This window comes from Schistocerca americana, chromosome 3 (assembly GCF_021461395.2).
Source record: "Schistocerca americana isolate TAMUIC-IGC-003095 chromosome 3, iqSchAmer2.1, whole genome shotgun sequence".
Taxonomy (NCBI): Eukaryota; Metazoa; Arthropoda; class Insecta; order Orthoptera; family Acrididae; genus Schistocerca; species Schistocerca americana.
The window spans coordinates 919,160,635-919,186,368 of record NC_060121.1 but is presented as its reverse complement, the minus strand read 5'-3'; the positions used below and the strand labels follow the sequence as shown (position 1 = coordinate 919,186,368).

General features: G+C 43.4%; 1 protein-coding gene, 1 non-coding gene and 1 pseudogene across 2 annotated transcripts in view; all 3 read right to left on the bottom strand.

Annotated features, from left to right (window-relative positions):
- The window catches only part of LOC124606532 (frizzled-5-like), a 1,074,024-nt gene that overhangs the window by 859,135 nt on the left and 189,155 nt on the right, over positions 1–25,734 (bottom strand). The window lies entirely within an intron of this gene.
- Positions 2,422–2,538, bottom strand: LOC124608882 (annotated as a pseudogene).
- Trnat-ugu lies at positions 4,462–4,536 on the bottom strand. Its single transcript has one exon. It is a non-coding gene; the product is annotated as a tRNA-Thr (tRNA).

The window sequence follows — 25,734 nt, the reverse complement described above, 5'->3', positions numbered from 1 at the left end:
AACTGTGTAGAGGAAAAAGCCATTTCCATCCCATCGACAGCGGTCCGAAAACGTTCGTTAACTTGACATTCGTTGTAATTTTGTGGGGCAGCAAGCATTTTCGGCACCCAGCTTGCATACAGTTCGGGATATTCGAGCTTTTAAGGGACAGTCGTATAAACATTGATGCGTCCAACGTACGGAATTACATCAGACAGGGCACTAATCGTCGATCAGGCCGTAGTTTGTTTCACTTGTTCCACGATTTCATCTATCTGCATAGTCAGGCCATATGGCCTGGCAGTAAAGCGAGTGCCTGGAAACCAAAATGTCACAGGAAATCAAAATCGGACTATGGAAATGTTCACTCTGCCTTTCTCTTCACTTCATTCCTCAACGATGTGAGGATTCACCAGGGACTTTAAATTGTATGTCCCCTTTTCCCAGTTGGGTAACTCGGGTAGATTAGGGACACGCAAATCGCCTAAGTGGCGTCCACTTCAAAGCCTTGCACTAGCCTATTAAACCACACAAAATTTTTAAAAGACCTGCCACTTTGCTGTTTATCGTTGATATTTGTATGGCCACTTTTAATGTCTCGACACCAGTCTTTAACTTTTCCTACAGTCTTTACTGTAGGTTTTAAGCTAAGCAAGACGCCTGCGGAATTTAAGCAGCTATACAGTGTGACACAACGTATTATATGGCTCAGACGAGACGAATGTGACTCTGCTAAGATCTAGATATGGTTTGTAATTAATAATGTGTGAGAAGGAGGAGGGACAGGATGATAGGACATCAGTTAAAACATCGGGGAATTACTTCCATGGTACTAGAGGGAGCTATAGAGCAGACAGACATTGGAATAAATCCAACAAATAATTGAGGACATAGGTTGCATGTGCTGCTCCGAGATGGAGAGGTTGGTTCAGTAGAGGAATTCGTGGCGGGCCGCATCAAACCATTCAGAAGACTGATGATCGTAGCTTCAACAGCTAAGTTACAAAATTTTGTAAACAAGCCATCCTCAGCTGTCAGAAGTTGTTCTTAGAATTTGATTTAAAGAATGGAAGTTCTGAGAAAAATAAACACACTATACTTAATTTTCCAAACATCTGCAATTGGTAGAAACTGGGAATCAGTTCCTAACTTGTGCCAGTGGGTGTAGAAATAGTACCACACTTTTAACCTATGTCCCTTAGTTTGAAGATAGGTATTATTCTAAGGAAATGTTCCATAATTTATTTGTTACATCACAATTTAACTTTTTCACTTCTTTTCCCACCTCTGTGCACTTTCCATGAATCCCCATTTTGCATTTCATGTATCTTATCTTTTTTTTCCATTCGATCTTCCTCCCACAATTCGCAATACCAGTCCCCTGATTTACAAATGAAATTCTGTAATGGTTTCTCCTCAGAGTCTCCAAAACAATTACCTTTCACAGGTGAAGCTCTAATTCTAAATTTAATCTCCTTCGTTTTGGTTAACTTTTTCTTCCATAGGATACTCGCCAGCAAACGGACTCCTTGGGCATCCTTTTGCTTGGAACTTTCATGATTTTCCTCGGATTCGGTGCTATTTCTTCGATAAAACCTTTAGCTCATATTTTGTCTGCCATGGTTTCTTCTACATTGAGGGGATTATGGGGCAATCTGTTTATTCCCGCAATGTCGAAAGTAAGTTTTCTGAGGTACAATGTGCATAAAGCGAATACTATTTCTTCAGATGTAAGAATAATAAGCTCTTCAAATTAATTTTCAATTTCGTTGGATAACACTTATTCTGTAGGCAAAATTTTTTCTGTCCCCGTTTGCACTTTTTTTATTTTCGGTTTGCCTTTATATTATTGGTTGAGACAAAATTTTATATGCATGCACATTTCTTTAATCCACTATCTCGAGTTAGATATGCTATTACAGCTAAATGCCGTTCATCTGTGCTACACTTTCCATAACGATATTCTGTTGCCATACTGCGAGACAAAATAATTTTAATTAGTAGCTTAGGAAAAAGAACACATTAGAAATTTCAGCGCAGCCTGTCTTAACATTATGCTGCATTAATAAAGCGAAACGCATTTTCAAAGCTCAGAATATGAGCAAGTTTCTGAAACTGTACCGGTGCAAAATCGTAAACTTATGACGGTACCGTATAAGCAACGTCAGCATTTTCTATTTCTTAATTTCCTACGAACTAATCACAAATAATACAGATCCGTGACTATCTAAAGCACTCAAAGTACTTCGTCTTCAGGCCACAAGTGGCGCTGCGGGACCACCGACCGCCGTGACATCCTCAGCTGAGGATGCGGATAGGAGGGCCGAGTGGTCAGCACACCGCTCTCCCAGTCGTTATGATGGTTTTCTTAGAACGGAGCCGCCACTATTCGGTCGAGTAGCTCCTCAATTGGCATCACGAGGCTGAGTGCACCCCGATAAACGGCAACAATGCATGGCGTCCCAACGGTCGCCCATCCAAGTGCCGGCCACGCCCAACAGCGCTTAACTTCGGTGATCTGACGGGAACCGGTGTATCCACTGCGACAAGGCCGTTGCCCGTGACTAAAAACTAAGGTTATTCCACGAATATTCACACATGAATAAAACATTATGTTACTACTTACCATATAACAGCAATTCTCTTTGCGACGTACACAAAAAGTTTGGTGGAAACTATAACAAAATAACACTGTCTTCAGACGAACTGTTCCTCGAGAGCCGGCCGGAGTGGCCGAGCGGTTCTAGGCGCTACAGTCTGGAAACGCGCGACCGCTACGGTCGCAGGTTCGAATCCTGCCCCGGGCATGGATGTGTGTGATGTCCTTAGGTTAGTTAGGTTTAAGTAGTTCTGAGTTCTAGGGGCCTGATGACCTCAGAAGTTAAGTCCTATAGTGCTCAGAGCCATTTTGTTCCTCGAGACACAAAATCTGTAGCTGACAATATGGCTCCAAGAAGCATGTAGCTGACTTCTCTAAATAGCCGGTAGTACAAGAGGTAGAATTTTTATAGTAGTGGTACTAACTAGGAGCCGCCACAATATAGACACTCCCCTTTACCTTCTTTCTTGTTGGTTAAATTGCACTCGGAATATTTTGTTGTGGAAAGTAAAGGCTATCGTCTCACTAATTTCTTCCGCTAAGCTTTGGTTATTGCTTTAATTTATTTGCTGTCTGTTTAGAAGCTCTTACCGCTTGATCTTCGGCACTGCAATCGAGATGATACGCCATTATACGCTGTGGTTTTTGCACAGCATCCTCTAGTGCGGTAATTGTAAGACTTGAGTGTTGTAGTTACTACACTAGACGATACTAGCTTCATTAACGGGATATTCTTGAGCTGGTGCATCACAACGATCACAGTGCTGAAGATGAAACCATAATTGCACCTAAATCGATAGCAAATAAAACAAAGACAGAAGAGTGGAAGAAAAGTAGTAAAAGAAAAGCCTTTCTTATCCCTAACAAAATATGACTCTCATGGCTTCCTAAGCAATCAATAGCTGGCGCTGCATTCGTTACTCTGTGCCGACCTGCCAACACTTACATACAAGCAAAGCCTCGGGTCAGCACAAACGGCTTATCTATTCCAGACACCGGACACAATTCTTACGTGTTGCGCCACGCGCCCTCCGTGCAACCACAGTGTTTTGTACGGTCACTCGGTAGACAGGGGAGCGGCTGGCGAACGCCGTTTAGAGATTTGCCGGCGCACGGGAAGGCAGAGGCAGCGGCAGGGCCGGGGCGCGCCTGCCTCCACCCCCGCCGCTCCGTCCTTTGAGGTCGCCGCCTTCACGACTCCGCAGAGAGACTGCGGCCAATTTCCAGGACCCTCCGCGTCCCCACCCCACCCACGCGGCTGTTTCGCGTATTCCGAGCCTGCACGCACACGCATTTCGGTCCACTCGACACACACAAAGCGCACGTTTCACAACGGCCGCTCTGTCCTTGCTATTACTGCTGAATTCTGAGGCCGGGAAAACCTGCTCCGACGACTTACTTCCATATAGGCAGTACGCAGCTTTCCACTGCTTGAACTGACCCCTCTAAATCTCTCTATTTCGACTGAAGACTGTCACTTCCGTAAACGAATGGAATTGTTTCCGTAACGTTCTTAGCTGTCGTTCATCCCGCACATCCTAAACTGACATTCCTTAGGTCTGCATTATAATTCCGCGATTATCCGATAATCAACAGTATTTTTTATCTATAATGAACTACTCTCTGAAAAATCTTGCACAAATATTCAGACAGATCCTCATAACGTTTCAAAATAGTGCAAAACTTGGCAACTTTCGTTTTTAATGTGTCGGAAATATTAAACTGTGCACTTCACAAAGCGCAAAAACGTATTATCTTATTCTGACATTACAAGAAGCCGGCTCGCGAAACGAGAGACAGTGGTGAGTGAATTGATAATTAAATCGACACCATAGCTGCAAACAGGCTTTGATATACATCACTGGGGACATGTTGAAAATGTGTGCCCCGACGGGGACTCGAACCCGGGATCTTCTGCTTACATGGCAGACGCTCTATCCATCTGAGCCACCGAGGGCACAGAGGATAGTGCGCCTACAGGGACTTATCCCTTGCATGCTCCCCGTGAGACCCACATTCCCAACATGTCCACACCACTACATTCGTAGTGCACCTAATAGATGTTTGCCCATCACACTCATTACTCGTGGCGGATTAATCTACCAAGTCCCGTACGAATTGGGGCATAACGTGTGTGTTCGCTCAAGAAGGTCAATGGCCGGGTAGCTATATTTTGACTATATATCAGGGTAGTAGCTGTTCCCGAAAGAACAGGTACCTTGATAACCGTGCAGCTTCTCTAGAATGAAATGATAATTAAATCGATACCCTAGCTGCAAACGGGCGTTGATATACATCATTTGGGACGTGTTAAAAATGTGTGCCCCGACTGGGACTCGAACCCGGGATCTCCTGCTTACATGTAAGCAGGAGATGACTGAAATGAAAAATGGGGACAAAGATGATTGAAATGGAAGATGAATATTACTCTACATCACAGGCCCTACAGACATAATCCAGAAAAAAAATTGGCCAAGTGCGATTAGGACTCGCGCACTGAGAGTTTCGTACAAACTTTGTACGTACAGACAGTTCATCCAGCCTGGAAATCGAGAATCTCGACGATTTTTGCCTGTTATCGACATCGGTCCCGGGAATCCCAAACCGTATCAAAATCTCTACAGTAGTTCGTCAAACAAGGCCAGGCATACAGAAAGAAGCGAGCAGAGGGATTCAGTTTATATACTGTGAAGATTTAATAAAACATTTTATTTAGTTACTAAAACAGGACTACAACTTACATTTTATGTTTGTATGTTACGATTTTGACGGATGATGAGTGCAATGTACTCATATGTTCAAATAGCAAAGGATATTTTTATGTAATGTAATTATATTTTAACAAGTTTCAGTTTTTTACTGTGCTTGTACTGTGAAGCCTTGTTTCTAGGCGAATTTCATGATTCTAGGTCAACGGGAAATATCTCGTAGAAGCTGAAGAGTGAATTTTCTAGTGTCAAAATAAATGACATAAATGATCGAATCTTTTCACTTCACTGACTTAGAATCTTACACTTTTTACGTCGCCAAGGGACCATAGACCTTAGTATGTGACATAAATTTGAACTTAACGCGCCAGACCATTCCAGAGAAAAAGGGTCTTAACAGACGGACAAACAGACAGACAGACGGATAAAAAAAATGACAAAAAAATTATTTTTTCGTATGATATGACAAATCAACAATTTCTGGATATTTCCTTTACTTGTACTGTGAAACAGCTCCCTGACAGATTTCGTGGTTTAGGTCAACGGGAAGCAGCCGATGGGTTATGAAGAGTGAGTTATCGAGTTTGTGACATAAACGACCGTATCTTTTGATTGCACTGATTTAGAAGCTATTTTTACCCCGCCAGGGGACCATAGACCTTAGCATGTGACATAAACCTGAACTTGATACGTCAAACTTTCCCAGAGGCAGACGGATAAAAAAAGAAAAAAAAAAAATTCAGTTTTGTGTGATATAATTACAAATTAACAATAGTTGGAGTTTCGAGTTTTTCCTTTACGTTACAGTGAAAACCTTGCTTCTTGCCAAATTTCATGATTCTTCGTCAACGGGGATCAGCCTATTGATTTTGATGAGCGAGGTTTTGGAATCAAAATATATGACAAAAACGGCCGTATTATTTTGATTGAAGTGGCTTAGAATTTAAAATTTTTATACCTACATAGGACCATAGACGTTAATATCTGAACTTGATACGCCCACCCATTTCTGAGAAAAAGGGTTCTTAACAGACGGACAACAAAGCGATCCTCTAAGGGCTCCATTTTTACTGATGGAGGCGCAGAACCCTAAAACCAAGTACGCCACTAAAACTGCAGCGATAAGACGAGTTCATTGCTACTTCAAACTTAATTACGGACTTAAAATTATGGAATCTGGAATTGTGTTAATTACAATAGACTATAAAATTAATAAGTACTTAACCACTGGAGGAACCTCATCATACGATGTGTCACATGAAAGCTGATGGCGTCAGCAAACACCTTAAAAAGCTACTTTTCAAATCATGCATGTACATAAAGAATTACACATGAGTTTATTAAAAGTTGATTTACAAATGTGTCAGTACTATAAATTGCCGGCCGTAGACTGGAGCAATGCAGGATAAAACTTTGGTATTGTCAGCCACTCGTGCTACCAAAACGTCAAAAAAACCGTCAAACCAACGCGAGTCGAAGAAATCGAGACAGACTCCTACAGGACATATGTCAACATGTAGCCATGAGAGAATCGAAAACTCTATAGCGTGTAGTAGGTGCTAACTTGTCTACTTACTAAAAATGTGTGAGGATAAACTTTGTATTACATGTATGTGCTTTAAAGCGACCGTGCAAGATCGGCCCCTTCTGATTAGAAAGAGTCAAGCCAACAGATTAGCTCACGCATTGTCCGCATTGACATCGGCCAATAAAATCGCCAGTGCACTCGTATTATGATTGCAATGTCAGTGAGTTCGAATTGTAATCGGACAGCTCATGTAAATACACTCTAAGACAAAAAAAGGACGCACCACGAAGAAATTATACGAATGAGACGAAAATCAGTATATGTAATGTACACATACAGACAAACAGATGATTAAAATCTCAGAAAAATGTATGATTTATTCAAGAGAAAGAGCTTCACAAATAGAACAAGTCAGTTACACGTTGGTCCACCTGTGACTCTTATGCAAGCTGTTTCCGGCTTGGCATTGATTGATAGAATTACTGGATGTCCTACTAAGGGATATCGTGCCGAATTATGTGTAATTGGCGCCTCAGATCGCCATCGTCTCGAGCTGGTTGGAGGGGCCTGCTCATAATGCCCCTAACGTTCCGAACTGGGCAGAGATCCTTGTTGGACAAGCAGTAGAAACTCTCGTCCTGTGCGGGCGGGCAATATCTTGCTGAAATGTAAACTCAGGATGGCTTACCATGAAGGGCAACAAACGTGGCATAGAATATCGCCTACGTCTCGCTGTGCTGTGAGGGTGTCGCGAATGACAGCCAAAGCGGTCCTGCTATGAAGTGAAATGACACCCCAGGCCATAACTACTGGTTGTCGGGCCGTATGTCGGGTGACAGTCAGGATGATATCCCAGTGCTGCCTGGAACGTCTCCAGACACGTCTTCGGCCTGGAATCTCACCGACTGGAGTAGAATTGTCTTCTGTGATGAGTCCCGTTCCGAATTTAGTCCTGATGACCAGTGAAGACGTGCCTGGAGTCACCTCGAACAGCGGGAGGACACTAACCTCACTGTAGCCCAAGATACGACCTGACAAACGGGAATGACAGTTCGGGGTAGACTTTCTTTTCATAAAAGGACCACTTTGGTCACTGCGGCACCCTTATAGCACAGCGGTACATCGACGATAGTCTACGCCCCATTTTGTTGCCCTTCCCGGCAAGTCACCCTTGGCTTACATTTCAGCAAGATAATGTGCGCCTGCACAGGGCGAAAGCTTCTATTGCTTGTCTTCGAGCTTGCCAAAGCCTACCTGGTCCAGCTGGGTCTCCGGGTCTCACCCCAGTTGAGGACGTGCGGAACATTGTGGGCAGGACCCTCCAACCAGCCCGGGACTTTGACGAACTAACGCGCCAATTGGACAGAATTTGGCACGATAGCCCTCAATAGGACATCCAACAACTCGTATTAATTAATGCCAACCCGAATAACTGCTTGCATGAGCCGAGATGGGCCAACGTGTTCTTTTTTTTTTCCTCCTTATAGAATCCTTTCGGTAAAATTTTGTGGGTATATGAAGTAAAATTGTCACGTAGGCTCAATTAAATGTAAAGACTCCAGTTAATTCATAGGATACTGGGAAAATGCAATTCTTCTGCAATGGAGATTACGTACAAATTACTTGTTAGTATGTTGCTCACGTTTGTGGGATCCACACAATTGGACGTATACAAAGGAAGACTTAGCGTCTTGGAAATGCCCAAAATTCTCAACTGGCAGACGGTTAAAGATAGATGTCCACTGTTCCGTCAAATCCTACTTACAATCTTTGACGGGCAAGTATTAAGAAAGAAAAAGTGGAATTCATGACAGCCACCTACGGTTCGCGAAGACGAGATTAGACTAACACCTGCACACATAGAGGCATCGAAATCATTCTTCCCGGGCTGCATTGCAAATGAATAATAAGGAAACCAGTACGAGCCACAAAGGGAAGTACCCGCTGCTACGAACTTAGTAAATTGCTGAATGTTATTGTTGCTGAGGTCTTCAGTCCGAAGATAGCTTTGAATATGGGTATAAAATCAGATGCCTTATTCATCAGAGGATGCTTGAGTTGGCACTCCTCAGAGCACTGGATTTCTTTCATATCTTTTGACGCTATGTTTATTGAAATCACACAATCCAGTTGCCGATTTTGTTGTAGTTTTATTCACACAAACCGGTTTCCATTGACTCGTGAATCATTTCCAGGTATGTTAAGTGCTCATCCCGAGCACATTAGGCTCACGTGATAAAATACATAATATCAAACGACGATGGTCAGCTACAATATAAATTTCCACTCCGCCTGCAAAGCATCGAATTTGGTCTCTTTAAAAGTTATCTGCAACAGATAGTTGAATAAAGAACACCAAGGACTGATGACCTCAGATATTAAGTCCCATAGTGCTTAGCGCCAAAGAACACCAAGTATTAATTAATCACTGATTATTACTAGTGACGTAGGTGAAAAGAAATATTCAGAGGGTAAATAGTCGTAAATCTCGCTAAGGTATTTTTTATCATTTTCTTACTCGCTCGCAGTTCGAGTTCCAACGATATCCAGTGAAGCAGCTGATTGGAAACTCTCCTGCAAAGCTACGTGTATTTCTAGTACAGTACGTCACTGTCCTCTGTTTCCACCATTTGGCCGTGCAAGAGAAATGACAGGTTAACAACAGACCCCCACCATTTGTGCTCTATAAATCCTACCGACGTGGTGCAGTGAAATAGCACGGGTTTCCCCACATCGCTCGCGCCTGTAATTCCACAGGTTCGTGCTACACGGCACTTCCTACAAAATTGCGGACTCTGTGGGAAAATGATGCGTTGTGCTTTCTGCTCTATTCTGTCCCCCTCCACCCACAGAGGAATAAAGGTGTGCAGAGAACGTGTTTCCACGTGGCCCGGGGGCACGCCTATTGCGTGACTACACGCATTTCTAAAGGGCAGCAAGCGGAATGCCCAAGATATGTGAGCCACCGGCACACACACTTTTGTCTCGTACACCTTTTTCCTGATAGCAAGGGGCACATTGCACATGTTCGTTGACGCTTTTGCGAAGGAATAGTGATTACGATGATGGATTTGTTGGTTTGGGCATACGACAGCGAGTTCCTTTGCGTTTCCACTAAAATCTCTCAGAAGACGAACGAGTTTGGTTAACAGTGACAACAGAAGAAAACGCACACAACACACACATGTACACGCGCGCGCACCCCCCCCCCCCCCCCCCCCCCCACACACACACACATCTGCGGGCGCGTGTAACAAAACTACAACTTAAAAAAAGAAAAATTCAACAGGACGACAAATAAATGTGGCGTGCTGATCATTGGACCGAAGATGTATGAGCCAGTCACTATGCAACACACTAAGCTTTCAGCCTAAAAGCTAAGGCTGGAATTTAAACGTTACACAAAATATGAGACATTTTAGCAGATTGGTCTCATCGTTAACTGAAATAGAGTCCACTTACATTTGACTCCGCCCTCCCGTTAAAATACGAAATTCACTCACTTAAAATATGGCGTACAGGGGTTAATCCACCAGAGGCATCACAAACTGTGAATGGAAAACGGGTGAGGGTGGGGGGGGGGGGGGGGAGGGGTTCCGCCACAGTATGAAACCACGAAGCAATGGACAGTGTCCTATTCAGGAGCAGGTCAGGGAGACTTCGTACTGACCAGAGTATGGGGTACGTCAATGCCCAATAGCCGCCTTCGCTGGCCGCAACTTCGTGTCCATAGCTGCCAGCCGCTCCACCTACGACAGTTCTATGGCTCTCTGACTCACCAGTGAGACGACAGCCTGCAGGGGAATACCGTATTCTGTTGCCTGAAGGTCTCTGTGGCTGCCCGGTCTGCTTGTTCGTTAGTTAGTTAATTACATGTTTCACAGATGATTTGAAAGATTCTTTTATCGAAATGGTGTGGAACGAGCCACTTTACAGGATATGCACGAGTATACATATAGGTGTTCACATTAATGAACATATAATTTTTTAGTCCCGATCAAATCGTAGAGGGAGACCAAGAGATGAATACACTAAGCAGATTCAGAAGAATGTAGGCTTCAGTAGGTACTGGGAGATGAAGAAGGTCGCACAGGATAGAGTAGCATGGAGAGCTGCATCAAACCAATCTCAGGACTGAAGACCACAACAGCAACAATCAAGCAACTACACTTTTTACAGGCCATCCATTTTTAAATAAAAATCCTTCGATGGAACAGAAAGAGTTGTCCAAGAGGAACGATTTTTGTTGTGTACAACTTCATACACAGTGGTAAAGAGAGGAGGGCAACAAAATGGTGTGGCAACTGTCGTCGTAGGAAAGTTGAACAGGGGCAGAAATGGTTAGCGAACAAGTTAACATAACAGAGGAATTACTTCAGTTGTCTTTATCCAAGTGTACGAAGAAGAGCAATGGTGACATAATGATGAGGCTCCAAGTGCAAGAGGGTTAAGTGCTGCGACAGACGACGTTCGTGGTACGGAGCCGCTGCAGCCATGGCTCGGCAGGTACGCACCATTGGGTCTGCGAGATCCCGCACCACCGCTATCAGCGTCTAACGGAAACTTGCAATTCTGTTACCAACTTCGCGATGCCCATGGGGGTGGTATCAATACGTGCTACCACAACTTTTGGTTAGATTCGAAGCTCACTTCGCTGCCTGTCAGGCATTTTATGGTATTGGGCAACTGATCAAAATTTTTTGTTGGTGCATACTGAACTCTTTGTTCAGTCATTGAAAGCTTTAACAATGGGTAATAAAGGTCATTTTCCTCTAGTGTTGTACGTGTGGACATCACTATTCTTGTGATGATGAAATTCATTAGGAAATATACCTATATTAGCAGTTACAATGCCCTATATTAGCAGTTACAATGCCCAACTCCTTGAAGAGGAACCTAATGACGACTGTTGGTGGACGCCTTCTATGATCCTTTCTGCTCACTTTTGTACGACCAGTACTTTCTTTCTAAGTGATGAGCTACCCCTCGCCGTCGACGGGTCGTTAAATCCCCGTCTCCCTCTCTTCCTTAAGGAATGTCATTTATTGTATGGCCGTTGATCTCTATTTATGGCACCCGTAGGTGATTTTTATTTGTGTACAACTGTTAAAATGTTTTAGTCGCTCACAAAAGGCTTATTACTCCTCAGTTTCGAGAATCTCTTCCAACCTTAATCCTCAACAGCACGGAAATCACCTTTTCTTCTTCTGCAAAGAATCTAGGGATAATTCTGGACCATCACCTAGACAGAACTCAACAGACAACTGCAACCTGTAAAAAAGAATCAGCATCACTTTGTTTCCGAAAAATAAAATAAAAAATATTTCCTTTCCAGCTTAAAGAGCAACTCGTAGCGTCACTAATACTCCTCATCCTTGATTATGGCGGCCCTATTCTCCAAGTACTTTCCTAGGAGAGCCCACATCGGCTGGAGCTGCCGATAAACGCTTGTGTGCGATACATATCTGATGTACGCTACTTCGACCATATTACTCCTGCACATGAACAGTTATCACGGCTATGTGCCGATAAGCGTAATGATTATCATAACCTGTGTTTGCTGCATCGTCTTCTCAATCTTTGCACTCTTAACCCCTTACCTTACTATCTAAACAACCCAGTAGAATATTCGTTCTCAACGAACTAAAATCCCCCTGATCCACTACAGAACACTGCCATGTTCTCTAAACCATTTTCTGTATCAGGAACCCAACTTTGGAACGATCTTCCTTAAAATTAAAATTCTTTGAAACTTCAACAGACAGCTAATGGCCTACCTATCACAGCAGCTTTCTCTTCTTGCAGTTCAATCTCATCAACCCTTCCTCCCCCACCAATTTTTCCTCCACTTGTCTGCAGAGTTCTCCACGGAAATTCTCTTCTTTCCCAGAAGCCAAACTGTCACTTTCATTTCAATCCTCTCTTCTTTCATTGTACCTTCCACTTCTTCTAATACCATACAGGGTTCAAAAACGCTGAACTAATCAATGTCATTCTTAATGTCTCCATTATTTTATTGTTATTGTTAGTGACGAAATAATTCTCGGGTGAACAGCCTGGTATGAGTGTGCATAGGACACAATATTTCGGCAATCGACCACGTTGCCATCATCAGGTGCGCTGATGTACTGACCGGCGGTGGGCCGGCTCCAGGTATATATAGGACAGTCCCCCTCCCGCTCCTCCCACAGGCGCTTCCTATGAGTCGGTGCGGTCCAGGTACAGCGTCCGTTCTCCCGCCGTCTGGGCGCTGCTTCCTAGGTCTTCTCGTTCAGGGGGGTCTGCCGGCACCGCTCTCGTTATTCTTCCCTCCTCCCCCGAAGTCGGTACACTCTGGGAAATATCCTTTTTCTTCTTCATTCGGGTGACCGCGGCTTCCCACGCTTTGCTAAGAACGTAACCGCTGTCACGATTTAGTTGTGGCTTCCTTACACTGACCTCTATAGCTTCTTTGATGACACAGTCCCAGTATTTGAAAGTCTGTGTCAGGACTTTGGTTTGGTCATAATCCACGCTGTGGAGTTCTGACAGGCAATGCTCAGCGATTGCCGACGTACTGGGCTGTCGCAGTCTAGTGTGCCGTTGATGTTCTCGGCATCGGTCCTCAATGGTACGAATGGTTTGACCTATGTATACACTACCGCATTGGCAAGGTATCTGATAAACCCCTGATTTACGTAGACCAAGGTTGTCCTTGACAGTACCAAGAAGGTTCTTGGTTTTGCTTGGAGGACGGAAGATGGTCTCCACTTGGTGTTTACGTAAAATGCGTCCAATTTTTCCGCACAAGGCCCCACAAAACGGAATAATAGCCAGGGCCGCCGCCTCCTGAGGTTCATCCTCAGTTTCCGCCGGTGCTGCAGGTGTGGGATGTAGAGCCTTCCGAATTTGCCCTTCCTTGTAACCGTTCCTCCGAAACACGGTCTTCAGATGGTCCAATTCTTGTTGGACACTGTCCCTGTCGGAGATGGCGTGAGCTCTGTGTACGAGAGTTTTGATCACGCCATTCTTTTGTGCCGGGTGGTGGCAGCTATCCGCATGTAGGTACAAATCTGTATGCGTCTTCTTCCTATAAACGTTGTGGCCCAAAGTGCCGTCAGCTCGTCTTCTAATCAAAACATCTAGGAAAGGGAGCATCCCATCCGTTTCGATCTCCATGGTGAACTTAATATTCTCGTGTCTGGAGTTGAGATGTGTGAGGAAGTCTGACAGTTTATCCCTTCCATGTGGCCAGATAACGAAGGTATCATCCACATATCTAAAGAAACAGATGGGTTTTAGATGTGCTGATTCGAGAGCTTCCTCCTCGAAATGTTCCATGTACGTATTTGCGACCACGGGTGAGAGTGGACTCCCCATGGCTACTCCTTCTGTCTGCTCGTAGTATTCACCGTCAAATAAGAAGTAAATTGATGTCAGAACATGTCTGAAAAGGTTGGTGGTCTCTTCGTCAAATTTCTGGCTGATGAGTTCCAAGGATTCTTGTAACGGAAATTTAGTGATTAGAGATACCACGTCGAAGCTCACCAGTATGTCAGATTCCTTAAGCACAAGGTTGTTGATGCGTATCAGGAAATCCACGGAGTTACCGATATGGTGTGTACATCTCCCAACGTAAGAGCTAAGCAGTTGTTTGAGGTGCTTGGCGAGAAGGTACGTTGGGGCACCAATATTGCTGACAATGGGACGTAACGGAATCGATTCCTTGTGCACCTTCGGCAGTCCGTAAAGTCTAGGAGGAACAGCAGCCCTCGGGCGTAGCGTATTAGTGTTACTGTTGTTGTTGTTGTTATTATTATTATTATTATTACTATTATTATTATTATTGCCAGTTATAGATTTGATTAATAATGCAAATTATTATTATTGTGACTGTTATGTAATTTTTTTGTATATTTTGTTACTGGTCAGATGTAAGAGAGGCTCTTAATGTCGTAATCTGATTAGGATAAATAAGTAATAAATAAACAAGTTTTTGCAAGATTGAGAGTAGTGGTGCTATGTCGAGAACTTGTCCGTTGCACAGACGTACATGTGAAGCGTTCGAGTGCGGAGGCCACGAGAAATCACCCCCCAGAGATGTAGGGAGGCGTGACTGGCGGAGCGTCGTCAATCAGGGAAGCCGCGCGTTAGCGGCGGCCGAGGTGTCCCGTGCCGGCGGAGGCACGGGGGGGGGGGGGGAGGGGGGGCTGGAGCGCAGAATAAGATTAATGGCTCCCCCTGTCCCCTGCCGCAGGAGAGCCGAGTAATGGAACCTGGGGCCGGGCCGGGCCGGGCTGTGCGCCGGCGTTATTGCGCGCTCCCGCCTCTGTGGGGGCTAATGCTGCGGGGGTTCCCCCGGGATGGGGGCGAGCGCCGAGCAGCCGCGAAGGGGGCCCGGGGAGCGCGCAGCCACTGAGCCCGTCTCCCAGCCTGACCTCGGCAGCACGTTGCACGCGCACCGGCTCGGAGACCGCCTGCAGTTACAGACGAAACGGACAGCTGTTTGGCGGATACCGGGTATCGGATGTCCGGTCATCCTGTAAGTCGCATAGCCGGCTATCCAGCCGAACATTGCCACGGGGCATATCGTAAAACCTTCGGCACACGGGCCGAGGCAGATAACGTTGACGTGCACGCAGACGGGATATCCAGCGTCGCACACGGGAAGAGCTGCTTAACGCGATTTTGCACTCTCAGCACTCTCGAGTGGCAGTTGTCGTTTTTATTTGGCGCGCAAACCGTACAGCTTGTCCACGATAATGGACGCACATAGAATTCCTACGTTAGCGCTATTAACACACACATTTCCTGTCTTCACCATATGCTAGTCATGTTGTTCCATCTTCGGTGTACATAAATAAAAACTTCAATAGCCGTGAATATTTAGCAAGACAGAATGAAAGGTACTTGTTCACTCCATAAGTACCGGGTGATCAAAAAGTCAGTATAAATTTGAAAACTGAGTAAATCACGGAATAACGTAGATAGAGAGGTACAAATTGACACATATGCTAGGGATGACATGGGGTTTTATTAGAACCAAAAAGGGACAAAAGTTCAAACAATGTTGAACAGATGGCGCCTCATCTGATCACAACAGCAATAATTAGCATAACAAAGTAAGACAAAGCAAAGATGATGTTCTTTACAGGAAATGCTCAATATGTCCACCATCATTCCTCAACAATAGCTGTAGTCGAGGAATAATGTTGTGAACAACACTGTAAAGCATGTCCGGAGTTACGGTGAGGCATTGGCGTCGGATGTTATCTTTCAGCATCCCTAGAGATGTCGGTCGATCACGATACACTTGCGACTTCATGTAAACCCAAAGCCAATAATCGCACGGACTGAGGTTTGAGGACCTGGGAGGCCAAGCATGACGAAAGTGGCGGCTGAGCACACGATTATCACCAAACGACGCGCGCAAGAGATCTTTCACGCGTCTAGCAATATGGGCTGGAGCGGCATCCTGCATATAAACATCGTACGTTCCAGCAGGTGTTTATCAGCCAGGCTGGGGAGGATCCGATTCTGTAACATGTCGGCGTACCTCTTACCCGTCAATGTAGCAGTTACAAAACCAGAATCACGCATTTCCTCGAATTTTGTGAACTGGTTTCTTTGTTTTTTGTTTTTTCTTTTTTGTTTTTTGGTTCTAATTAAACCCCATGTCATTCCAAACATGTGTGTCAATTTTTACCTCTCTAGCTACATTATTCCGTAGTTTATTACGTTTTCAAATTTGTACTGACTTTGTGAACACCCGGTACATACTCTTAAGCTTCCAGAAGTTCACCAAATCGAAAAAACTCACTCCCGACAGAAAGCGCACCTACAATGACACATCAAATATTACAGAAGCTGTCTCTGTTAATTTCACAGGAAACTCCCACAACCTTCTACATAACGCGAAGGTGAAAAAAAATTCTACTCCGCAACACAACGTGGCGTGTACTCGACTAATGTCTGAAGAAGTGCTGGAGGGAACTGACACCATGAATCCTGCAGGGCTGTCCATAAATCCGTGAAGGTACGAGGGGGTTGGAGACCTCTTGTCAACAGCACGTTGCAAGGTATTCCAGATATGCTCAATAATGTTCACGTCTACGAAGTTTGGTGGCCATCGAAAGTGTTCCTGGTGTCTCTCTGTAGCAATTCTGCACGAGTGGGGTTTCACATTGTCCTGATGGAATTACCCAAATCCGTCGGAATACACAGTGGACATGAATGGTTGCAGGTGACCAGATAGGATACTTACGTACTTGTCACCTGTCAGAGTTGTATCTAAACGTATCAGGGGTTCCATATCACTCCAGCTGCACACGCCCCAGACCATTACAGAGTCTCCACCAGCTTTAACAGTCCCCTGATGACATGCAGGGTCTATGACTTCACGAGGTTGTCTCCATACCCGTACACGTCCATCTGTTCAATACAATTTGAAATGAGACTCGTCCGACCAGACAATATGTTTCCAGTCATCAACAGTCCAATGTCGGTGTTGATGGGCCCGGGAGAGGCGTAAAGCTTTGTGTCGTGCAGTCATAAAGGGTACACGAGTGGGCCTTCGGCTCCGAAAGCCCATATTGATGATTTTTCGTTGAATGGTTCGCACTCTGACACCTGTTGATGGCCCAGCGTTGAAATCTACAGCAGTTTGCTGAAGGATTGCACTTCTGTCACGTTGAACGATTCTCTTCAGTCGTCGTTGGTTCCGTTCTTGCAGGAACTTTTTCCGATGTCGGAGATTTGAATCCCAACTTCATCGCTACCTCGGATATGCTGACCGCACCGTCGTATTCTGCCTCTTTACATATCTCTGTATTTGAATACCAGTTTCAAATGGTTCAAATGGCTCTGAGCACTATGCGACTTAACTTCTGAGGTCATCAGTCGCCTAGAACTTAGAACTAATTAAACCTAACTAACCTAAGGACGTCACACACATCCATGCCCGAGGCAGGATTCGAACCTGCGACCGTAGCGGTCACGCGGCTTCAGACTGTAGCGCCTAGAACCGCTCGGCCACTCCGGCCGGCTAATACCAGTTTCTTTGGCGCTTCAGTGTAGTATGTAAACATGACAAAATTTCCCAAAATATACCTTTCCCCTCTTTGGAGCAGTGTATGTAGCAAAAGAATTTTCTATGAAGGTGACACTGTTTATAAAGACATGTGAAATCGCTTATTATCTCTTAATGCATTGCTGTTCGTTCACCATAATTTGTCTCTACTTCAGTACGAGTAGTAACTTTATTGTTCTTGTGGTTGAAGTGAATAATACACAGCGTTACGATTTGAAGAGATTGTGTTTAATCTAAAATGTGAATGAAAAAGTCAATTTTGTCAAGTTCTCATAATTTATTGAAATTTGTGATCCGCTGGATATTGACCTAGTATTCGGTATTTATCTGGAGAGTAAAATCAGCCGGATATGCCATAAGCCGGATAGTTGCCGAAAATGTATTTCATTTGTACTTAGAACTCCAGCGCATCAGAATCTGCGACTATATTCTCTGCATGTTGGGACAAGGTGAAGCAGCCTCGTTTTGTTCGATCGTACTCTACTGCGCTTGATGTACAACAATTATAATACTTACATCCGCACGTTTAGTAAACTCAAAAAAGGAACATTAGGGTTTAACACCCCGGCGACACTACATCAACTCAGAAACAGAATTAACTACAGGTGTGCGCCAAGAAGAGGTTGCGAGTACCGTCCAGGAATTAATGCTATTTATGCGCAGCACGTGATGTTTAAGGACAAGGGGGGACGGAACGAAACAGACATTGTATTGCACAAGCAGTATGTCTGCTAGCTTTCAAAATGTGCATTGTAATTGATAATCTTGCCAGATGTGAAATCTATTCTGACATCGTGTTTTTAGCGACAGAAAATACCGAAGCTGTTGGATTCTTTTGCGTCCGGTGGCGTTAATGATAAGTAACCTGCAAAGACATTCATTCATTTTAGAGAAACATCGAAAATACGGTCATATGGGGTATAATAAGTAAATTGTTACTGGGCTGAACATTTACTAGTGGAAAGGACGCAACATGTTACCTTGTATAGAGAGTCATCGGCAGACGTACAGCACCATCCAGTGTACCCAACGGAAATGTGTTAGCACCCTGGTCGTTCTTATAGTGTATTAATGACCTGGTACACAATATTCATGGTAACCACGGATATTCTGCAGTGATATAGTTATCTATAATAAATGGTTATTCAAACAAGCTGTACATACACTGAGTGACAAAAGTCATGGTATGCCTCCCAATACGTTATCGAACCGGCTTTTGTCCGGCGTAGTGCATCAGCTCCACGCGGCATGGACTCAACAAGTCGTGGTAAGTCCCCTGCCGAAATACGGAACCATGTTGCCTCTACAGCAGTCCGTAATTTGTAAAATGTTGTCGGTGCAGAATTTGGTGCCCTAACTCAGCTTTCGATTATGTCCCATAAATGTTCGATGGAATTTATGTCGGGCGATCGGGGGGGGGGGGGGGCAGATAATTCGCTCGAATTGTTCAGAATGTTGTTCAAACCAAACACGAACATCTTTGAGCCAGTGACATGGCGCGTTGTCATCCATAAGAATTCCATCGTTGTTTGGAAACATGAAGTTCACGAGTGCCCGCAAATGGGTTCCAAATAGCCGAACGTAATCATTTTCAGTCAATGTGTAAGTAGGCTGTTTAGGTTTCTATGTTGGTAACGCCACGTAGTGCTCTATATGAAAATCACTGACTGTGCTGTGTGAAGGCTGTGGCTGACTTGCGTTGTTGGAACATTGTTATTGTAGTGTTCAGCAGATGGCTGTTAACAGCGCGTAGCGTTGCGCAGTTGGAGGTGAGCCGCCAGCAGTGGTGGATCTGGGGAGAGAGATGGCGGAGTTTTGAGAGCGGATGATCTGGACGTGTGTCCATCAGAGACAGTAAATAATATGTAAGGCTGAATGTCATGAACTGATATATATATATATATATATATATATAATGACTTTTGAATACTATTAAGGTAAATATAGTGTTTGTTCTCTATCAAAACCTTTCATTTGCTAACTATGCCTATCAGTAGTTAGTGCCTTCAGTAGTTTGAATCTTTTATTTAGCTGACAGTAGTGGCGCTCGCTGTATTGCAGTAGTTCTAGTAACGAAGATTTTTGTGAGGTAAGTGACTCATGAGAGGTGTAGGTTATTATTAGTCAGGGATATTCTTTTGTAGGGATTTTTCAAAGTCAGATTGCGTTGCGCTAAAAATATTGTGTGTCAGTTTAAGCACAGTCATGTATAATTTTTCTAAGGGGACGTTTCAAATGATCGGTTCCATTTAAATGCCACCACCAGCTTGCACAGTGGCTTAATTTCGGTCCATAGCTTCGTGGAGTCATCTCCACACTCGAATCCTGTCAGCAGCTCTTACCAACTGAAATCGGGATTCGTCTGACCAGTCCTCGGTTTTCCAGTCGTCTAGGGTCCAACCGATATAGTCACCAGCCCAGGAGAGAAGCCAAATTTCGCCGCATGAAACCGAATGTTTTCACAGGCTCAGTTGTAGGTAAAGATGCTGACTGTCTCCGGTTCATTGAGAGCCTACGGGGAGTTTGCAAACAGTCTGCAAAGGACTGCTTATAAAATACTCGTGTGACATATCGTAGAACATTATTTAAATGTGTGGTCCTTATGAAATGAGACTAATTGTGGATGTTGAACGTATAGAAACAAGGGCAACATGATTAGGCACAGAGGCATACTGAAGAACTTAACTGGCAGAAACTTGAAGTTAGTTGTTAGCATTACCGCGAAAGTCTACCTCCAGAGCTTCAGAAACCAGTACTACGTGAAGAATCTAGCACTATATCACAGCCCACTACGTATCGCTCCTACAGGGACCGTGATGACAAGATCAGGATCGTTACAGCGAGCACACTGGCATCCAAGCAGTGTTTCTTCCCATGGTCGATACATGAGTGGAACGGAAAGAAACCTTAAAAATGATAAAACGGCGTGTACCGTCCCCCACGCACATAGAGTGCTCTGCAGAGTGTGTCTACAGATGTAGAAGTAACATCAGTGTAATGTGGCTGTGTGGTACGTACATAAAATGCCAATAGCAAAATAAGCACTGTAGCGACGACCACAGACGCACTGGCGGAATGGAATACCCAGGGAAATTTCTTAGACTAAGACGAAGAAGCGATACCGATTGTTTCCCCTGTGAACCATTCTGAAAGGTTTGTACTGATCTGGCAGTTGTTCTGAAATTTTTCTTTGGATTCTGTGACTAAAAGGTAAAGTAACTACTAAATTTCAAGAAACTGTTATTTTAGACAATGCCAGTACAGTGCAAATTGTGCAAAAACAGAATTGCTTAATACTTTATCTATACCACGATCATCAATTTACTTTATCCAGCTCTTGCACGCAGACTGATGACATTGCGGGGTTCCATCCCCAAAGAACAGTATCGCATCCCTTTGGAGTGTAGGGCGACAGCAATTTTCCTCTCGTGTACAGGCTGGAGCTACTAGGGGCCGTTCAAAACCATTCGACGAAATTTGAAAATGGTCCGTAGGAGCAAAAGGTATTTAGGCTTTTTCAGCTCTCCTGTTTTCCTACCTCCTGTAGCGTGATCACGCGGAAGTGCAACAATGACATATGCTTGAATAAAACGGCAAAGGATGCCTGTAAGAGCCCCTCCCCCCCAAGTTCAGCAACACCCTCTGCGCCACCCACGCAAGTTTGTTACGCACGTTGCAAATGTACCTGTCAGAAACTCTGACACCGATTCAGCCTCGTGGCTGCTCTAGCGCCTGAAGATAGGCAAACACCACCCAAGGGCTTTCGAAGGGTTGCCTAACTCTCAGGTAATAGAGCAGCCGCCAGGCTGATTTGGTGCTGAAATTCCTTGAAGTGCGTATCTAATGTACTGAGCAAAGCAGCATGTGTGGCACCGAGAGTGTTGACAAACTGGGATGTCTTAGACGAATCCTTTGCCATTGTTTTCACGCACGTGTTAATGTTGCCCTGCATGATCCAAGGACACAGGAGGGCGGAAATCTGGGGGGCTGAAGTAGCATAAATACCCCTCGCTGTTTCGGATCACATTCAAGTTTCGTCGAATGGTTTTGAACGGTCCCTCGTAGTGCCAACTTGTACACTACAACGATAGTTACTGTCGAAGTACGCTCCGAAGGGGTGCTATCATGTTCAATAGGGTTGCAGTCTAAGAGAAGGGTTGAAACATCCGACTGTGTCTGCAGTTTCAAAGGTTTTAATAGAAAACAGTGCCTATCTTTTTAATAAAAAACAGTGTATCTGTATCAGGCTTACCACATAACAATAGTCATTCAAAATATGAAACCATCAGACAAAGCCCCCAGGGCTCTATTTTAGGTTCCTTGTTGTTCCTATTATATATTAACGACCTTCCATATGCAGTGCCACAAAATGAAAATTTTATCTTATTTGCAGATGATACAAGTATTGGTATAGAAAACAGTACCCGTGGTCTCACTGAGCAATCAGCTAATGAAATATTTGTAAGTATCAATGGGTGGTTCACAGCAAATGGATTGTCACTGAATTTTGACAAGATCCAGTACATACTGTTTAGTACCTCACAAAGAATACCTGACCCTATGAGTATAATATATTCAAACAATGAAATTAAAGCTGTAGACAGTGCCAAATTTTTAGGGCTACAAATTGATCACAAGCTAAATTGTAAAACTCGCACTGTAGACTTAATGAAACGCCTTAGTTCAGCTACATTTGCAGTGAGCATGATAGCAGAAATAGGTGATTTAAAAATGAAGACGTTAGTTTATTCGGCCTGCTTCCATTCACTCATGAGTTATGGAATCATCTTTTGGGGAAACCCCTCTCACAAAGAGAAAATTTTCAAAATTCAGAAACCAGTCATTAGAATTATATCTCGTGTCAGTGAAACATGATAAAATCTTTGACCAGAGAGCCATTTATCGTAGTTAGTCTGCGCTTGACCGCGCGAGTGTTGCGAGCAGTACGCTAGCAGTCGTCGTGCAGTACAGTCTGTCGATAGCAGTAGCTCAGTTCAGTTGCGTGCAGTATGTCGGTAGTAGCAGTCGAGTGCAGTTGTGCGTGTGAGGAGTCGGCGAGCGTCGACATGGCATTCTGGTCAAGAGGCTGAATGGGGTATATTGTTAATTAAGGTAATCATCAGATAATGTAAAGTTTATTTATTGTAATTAATTTTCAACAAATGCCCCAATAATAATTTTGATTTCAAAGCAGTTTTTTTCAAAAAAAAAATCATTTAATTGAACCAACGATTTCCTTCCATTTCCCTTAAAGAAAAGTTTCAGTTAAATTTAAAAAAAAATATTATTTGCAATGCAGTTCCTCCAAGCCGTGGCCAACAATAAGAGCAGAAATTTGACATGCAGTTATACTGAGGTAAGAATTTAATTATGATTTTTGCACAGGGCCAAAGACCGGTATTTCGGTTTAATTGAGTTATCATTATCACTGAGATTTTCTTATCACTGAATTGACTTTCATTTTTTGTGAGGAACTTATACTTGGGTCAGATTGCTAATTTTTGTTTAATTGTCATTGTCAGTAGATTTCATTGCGGGAGGTTACACTCGGCTCCCATTTATTATTTTTTTTAATTTAAATATTTCTGTGGGCACGATATTGCTTCGTGGCTCCATTATTATTTAACTTTGTCATACTTAATTTTCGGTGGAGAGGTTACACTTGGCGACACCCAGTCCAGGATCGTATTTCGTTGAGAGTCTTTTGAAAAACAGTCAGATATCTGCTCTTATTTGCTTAAATATAATTAGGACTTGGCGCAACGCTTTTACTAATCTTGTGACTTTCTTTCTACAGGTCAACGGCAATTCGTTGCTCTGTTGTATTTGTGTGTTGCTTTTGCATTGTGCTTATTTCTTTTGTGAATAATTGTGACTGTTGTAAAAAATGCCGCGAAAGACTGTGAATAGTGTATCGCGAGGTATCATGAACGAAATTACCGACTTAAACAACGTGACCGATAGGACATGTGACACGCAGTGTAATGATGTCAATCCTGCGTTCACTAACAATCAGTGCGTTCCAACCATTAATAATAATGTAGACCTTAGTGATGAACAAACGAACTCGATTGTGTGTTCTGTTGATTTCACGACAATTGATGACGCGGGGCGCACTATTGTAATGAGCGCTGCCCAGCTTAACACAACTGGTTTACTAAATTCACGTGACGAACAGACAAATTTGTCTAATGAAAATGGACAGTGTTCTGAAAGTACGACGTATCCATTTAATTCAGAAATAATGACCGACAGTGTACATTCGACTGACAAACCTTTTTGTAAATCTCAAAATAACCAAATGGTTACAGAAAGCGAAACAATTCCAGATCCACCATTAAACAGCGTAGAGAATAGAAATGCTGACTTTGTGTCGGATCCAATTATGGCATTGTTGCTACAAATGAGTAAACAACTTAATGAAAATAGTGTAAATTCCAAACAACAGAGTGAAGATCTCAAACAACTTAGTGAACAGGTCAAACAAGATAACGAAAAACTCGAACAACACTTAAATGAAAAATTAGACGACAATTCCAGACAGCTTAGTGAACAAATTAGAGCCGTTGCCGCGCAGTGCCATGACACTAAGGAACAGTTGCGCGTGGAAATTGAGGCTTGTTCAAGAAAAAGTAGCGAAGAAATTAAGTCTGTTGCTCAGGAATTAAGGGAAATGCAAACAGCTGCAACAGAAACACTTAGAGCGCAAATTAGTACGGTCGCTAAACAATGCTCTGAAAAGGCTACACAATTACGCGACGAGTTTAAAACAATGACAGCAGAACTTTCGCGCACAATGGATGAAAAAATAGACGCGAAATTCGAGCAACAGAACTCTCAAATTGACGAACGCTTTAATCTCCACATACAAAACAGTGATACGCGTTTCCGCAAATTTATTCAGGATCAAAATAAAGTCAAACGTCAAGTCATGGAAACAATCACTGCACAAAGACAAGAAGACAAACGTAAAATGTTCACGAAAGCGAAGACGTATGTAGACAATAATATTACTACAGTGTCCGACAAAATTAATACCATAGAACAGTTGAACGCGGAATTACGTGATGAAATTTCTGATCTGAAATCAGAAACAGATACACACACAGTAAATATTCAAACAGTGACAGACAGATTCGAACAATTAGAACTAACACAGGATTGCGATGTCATCAAAGCTGATGTTAAAAAACTGAGCGAAACTACACGTAAGTTGCAAAAACAGATTAATGCGTCCGATTCTAAAACCGATGATCAGCCAAAAATACTGACTGAAAAATATGATGAATTAGCCAGTCGTATTGATGCAATTGAAAGTAATAATGATAATAAATCAGACGATACTGCACCGATTTCATTTAACCAAACTCCTGAATTTCAAAATTTACAGCAGACAATTAATGAGATCGATTCGTCTAATAACACGTTGCGTAGAAAATTGTCGAGTTTACAACAAGAAGTAACAGAGATGAAAAACATTTCAGTTAATAACATACCACAACAGACGCCACTTTATGAACATTTGTCAGACTCACGCAGCGCGTGTAATTTGGGTAATCTACAGAGAGTACGGGACTTAGATTCCGAACAACCACAGTTCAATAGATTCTCTTACAATCCTGAACCTGTTCTATCACACAGAGACGATAATTTTGATTACAAACATTTTCTGTCAGTGAGAAAGTTTAAAGTGTTTGAAAACGACAGAACACAGATTCACCCACTGGATTGGATACAACAGTTTAGCTTTGCTTTTCCACCGACTTGGCCTGTTACGCATAAACTTGAATTTATTTGCAGCTTTTTGGAAGGCGAACCGGCAACTCGTATGAGACCGATCGCGAGGCAATGC